The sequence below is a fragment of the Lagopus leucura genome, unplaced genomic scaffold, assembly GCF_019238085.1.
Source record: "Lagopus leucura isolate 7727_CA_CO unplaced genomic scaffold, USGS_WTPT01 Super-Scaffold_100004, whole genome shotgun sequence".
Classification (NCBI taxonomy): Eukaryota; Metazoa; Chordata; class Aves; order Galliformes; family Phasianidae; genus Lagopus; species Lagopus leucura.
In genome coordinates, this window is record NW_024962264.1 from 4108624 (window position 1) to 4113759 (window position 5136).

The following is a 5136-nucleotide window of genomic DNA, read 5'->3' on the forward strand; positions in this document are numbered from 1 at the left end:
GAGGGGACGGGAGGGGAGGGGAGGGGGGAGACAATTTTTATTTGACCTTTCTGTTCAATAATTCAGATTTGCCTATCTTTGGATCACAGCACAAAATCTGTCTACTCATTTTTTTCCTAATAGTTGCTATTGAAGCAGAGCAGAAATTTTCTTTGAGGGAAAAATATTTTATTTCAAATTCTAAAATGAATTATGTGTTACCAACTGCTACTTTACTTCATAGATAATGGATGTACAAAATATATTTGTGCATATTTTAGACTCATTCAACAAGTATAATATGTTGAAAACATCCCTGTCTGTAAATTAACCTGGATAAAGTGATGTTAATATAATTAGTTGCACACTTGCAATGTCCACTTGTGCCTAGCTCAAGACATTGTTTACACTGGTTTAATTCTGAGAACTCTTTCGTGTTTTTGCCAAAGTGCAGACTGTGTTTTGATCATGGAGTTTGTTTGCTGTCTCTGATGAATTCTGCTTTCATGCATTTTGGACAGGAGGAGTTTATGCCTACGGACTAGCAATAGAGAATGAGCATATATGGACAAGTAACCATATTGATTATGGAAATGTGAGAAATCTAGTAGTTCTAGAAGGAAACAGAAGATAAAGAACCTACTCTTTCTTCAGCTGTGATTCAGCTGTGTTAAGGAACATGTGAGTGGTGGATTGGTTGAGGCTGAAAAAAGCATAATGCTTTATTACTTTGTCTATGGCAGGAATACTTTTCCTTATTTTTCTGATGAGGTGGTCACATCTTTCTCTGACAGCTTTTGGCTTAGAGGGGTGGATGAATGACACAGCCTGCCAGATTTAAAACAAATTCTGTCATCATGTACTAAAGTTTGCTATTGTTCTGTATAGAATAGACTTAGTTCTTTCTACCTTATTTTATGAAACCAAAGGAATACTGCACTTTTCTCATAGTCTTTGCCAGGACCATGTGTCATTTATTTAGGAGCACATGGTTGATGTGAGTAAGGTTTAGCCTGATTTATAGAGATGATGATTGCCATTAATGAGCATGGGATTTCTACAGTAACTTCACTGCTATATACTGTAGTTGGGCTATATTCAGTCAATGTAGATTTTTCCAGGCTTTGTTTTTTATCCTGCAACCCCATCCAAAATACAGACAATGTGACAAACCCCACCCTCGCACAAAAAAACAACAACAACAAACTTAAAAAGACACACACACACACACACACACACACACACATACAAATCTTAAAAAAGAAATGAAAGTAAGCAACTCAATATGAGAAAATATTTCCTCATGTATAATCACTGTTACTTTAAATAATTTTATATCCTGTGATGTGAATATCTAAATAACAAAAATACACCACAAATCAACAAATAACAGATATCTTAAATAACAAGGATATCATATTTTGCTCTAAGATACCGTTAAGCTTTTTTCATTCCTCCATGATGGAATCAACCCACAGATCTTGTGAATATTTTTCTCCACTCCTTCTGAAGACAAATCTCATCTAAAAATAGACACACATAGATGGGACAGTGCAAGCACTGGGACACACGAAATTGTAAGAAATGGAACAATATCTTCCATTGGTTTTCCATAATTGTCATATCTATCAGAAAGGAATGAACAGTAGGATTTTTTTTGTTTGGAATTTACGTTGGGAAATATCTAAAAGAAACTGCTTTATGCGCTTTCTTACCACTCCATGTTGTCTTTAACACTGCTATCAGAGGGAAAAAGAAGCATTCAGGGAAATCTAAATGAATAAATAGTCAGTTTTCTTTTTTGTTTTTATTTTCTAGCAGGCAAAATTTGGCAATATTTCCTTTTATTTTCTATGTTTATGTTCTATAAACATATCAGTTCTTTTTTTTCTATTCCTCCTTAAAACGTAGGTTTCAGTTAATATTATCAGAATCAAAAATGAAATATTCCTCTTACTGGGAGCCAATCCCATTTCTCCAGTTTTACTTAAACCCTCTTTTCAAGGATGATATATAATCTCATATGAAGAGCAGCAGTCTCTACTAATCCAGATTTAGAGAACATTATGATTTAGTAATTTACTTTTCTCTAGGCTTAAATACTCATTTAATTTGAATATTTATTGCTATTATTCCTTTTATTCTTAAGCTTGCATTTCGCTCTGTAAAAGGCCCTTCTGTTTTTCATATTTCCTCTAAATTCAAAGGTGGTCCATATTTCTTAAAATTGTAGTTCCCTATTTATCTTCCTGTCAATCATCGTGTCTCTTGGGACCGCTAGGAAATTGGTTCTTTGAGTTCTCTGTACAGCTGAGGTAATGAACTTCTCTGCTGCAGTTGTGCAGGTCATAATGTGACCTTTGCCGTTTATCACCTAATATCCTTCCACAATTAAAAGACTTCAGCTTTATTTTTGACATCCAGATCAGAGCAAATATATCTGAAATTTGGTCTAACCTTTAAGTGCTAAAACAAAACAAAACAAAACATGGCAAGTCATTTGCAGGGACCAATCGAAAATACACGAGTTGACTAGAAGTACATTCTTTACCAATCCATTCTCCTGTAATTCATTAAATGAGGGCTTAAATGTTAGCAGTGTGCTGAAGTGATGTTGGTGCAACAGGATCACGGAAGAGTAAGACTGAGATTATTCCTGCACAGTTACAATGGACTTCTTGTTCAAACGTCCTTAGCTTACTGGCTTATTTCTTTGAAGATAGGTGGAGTGGTGACAGTGTTACACTGGATGTAAGAAGAGAATGGAGTTGATGGAGCCGTGTGCTCTCCTCTTGCTGTGTCACAGGCATGGAGCCATACAGAGCTGAAAATAAAGAGACACTTCATATGGTTTGGATGCTGGGCATTGTCTCTCCCTTTCTTTCTGCCTCTCTGGTTCTAGCATGTGAAATCATCCGCTCCTATGCAGTAGACGAAGTTGAGACTCAGCAGTGTGTCAGGGAAAGGGAGCAAAGGATACAAAACCCTACACTCCCTCTGTATCAGCACCTACTGATGTATTTTGAGGTAAGGAACTGAAAATCATAGCCCAGTGAAGTGGGAGTGTGGTAAGGACTCAGAAGGTTGTTTCTCATGAATTAAAACTGAGAGAGATTGTATCCGTTGTCTGTCTGGGTTTAGAAGTTGAGTAGCTTAATTCCTGTGGGGATTTAGCAAAAGAAAGTAGAAGCCAACACTGTTTTCATGGTCCAGGCCACTGACCAGAGCAATATGCTCCAAAGTAAGGAATTTTAATTGCTGTATTTCTGTATCATATCCGTATTTGCTTTAAGATGCTGTAATAATTAATTGGCAGTAATTAATTCAGAGTCATTATCATGTGAAGCAATAGGAATAGTAAATTTTTTTGCTGTTTTCTAGATACTGTCAGTCTAGTCTGAAAATATATACTTTGCCCCCTAGGTTTACACTTCGGGGCTCATGCCCAGTACTGAAGAGGAATTTTTGTCCCCTTTTTCCCATTGTAGGGAATTTTTTCCTCTGATAAGGAAATAAGTGAGGATGCAAATGCTTCAACCTTCCTTCTGATATCATCTCCATCTTCTTTGAGCTCTGCAGGGCAGAAATCCTCAACTCTACTGGCCTGTGGGGCTGTTCCTGCTCTGAAGTCTTTGGTACAGGCTATCACAAATGAAATTTCCACAGGAAGAGGTAAATCAATTACAAGACTCAAGCAGCTGTTTAGACCTATATATATATTATATAGGTCTAAATTATTATAAATAATAAAATATAAATAATATATTATTTATATATATAATAATCCTCATAATATAATATAATATAATTATATTATAATTATATATAATATATATATTATATAATATATAATATATTATATTATATTATAATAATAATATAATAAAAAATAAATTATTATAAATAATAAAAAATAAATTAATATATATATAAACAAACAAACAAACAAACAAAAAAACAGCAACACTGGCTCAGGTTCATTTAGGAAAGACAGCTAATGATTTTCTCCCTGAGCACGAGAGGAGCAAAAATACCACAATACTCTTGCTAGAAGTTCTGTTTGGAGGCTGGGAGAGAAGGGTAACAAAAATAAAATAAAACAAAATAAAAATTTAGTATAAAGCAGCACGTGAGTTGTTCAGGACTGCTCCTTTCTCTGAAAGAGCTCAAGAACTGAAGTGCAGGGTGTCAGTCTGCTCCACCTGCTGCTCAGAAACTTTCAAGGTAACTGAGTACTGAACTGAGTTCATTGCTTCCAGACTCTTGGAACCAGTATGGTGAAGTACTGCCCCAGTTCACTGCAGAATCTCTACAGAGGCACTGCACCATTTTTTTAAAGCACTATGGGCTCAACATATCTGTTTATGCTGGGGTTTAATTTGGAAAAAAAAAATCATGATTGTTCTTTGTTTGCAGAAAAGTTGTACTAAGGTACAAAACTTAGGTAGAATTCAACAAGGGATTAATAATTGGCAGGTTATACACCAGCATATTGATAGAAAAGGCTTTGTAAGCCTATAAAAACCTACCACTGACTTGCAGTTAGATTCCAAGAAGTGCTTTTTCGAAGAAAAATCAAGAAATGCATTTTCTGAATGCTTGCTTTCAGTCATTCTTCTGCTAACGGTGTTGATTAGGGAAGGTAACAGTCTTGCACAAATCAGTTTGAGGTGTTGTTTTTTTTTTAATTTCAGTTTTAGTTTGTGTTTTTGTAGTTTTGTAGTTAACTAGAGAATGAAGCAGATTTACAGCTAGTTCTTTAGACACAAATTAGTACTGCGGGTTGCTCTCACAGACCAGCTAGAGGAAAACCCTTCTGTGAATGATTCATTCTAGAATACAAATCAATGTATTCTGTTAATATGGACATCTTAGGTGGGATTTAAACCTTTCCCTTATAGCAATACTGATCCTCTCTCGTTCTCAGTGGAAGCAATGTGTACTTTGCCATTGAATTAGTGAATGAGATTTAACTCAAGGTGCTGAATAAACATCATTGAGAACACATTTGCAGGCAGTTCTCACATGACTGCAGTCTCCTAGTATTTATCTCATGTACCACGTAAACAGAGTTGTAGGTTGAAGGCCAACTTTATAAACTTTGATCTTCTTCATTGGTTGAGGAAATGCAGCATGTGCCCAATATAAGTCATTAGT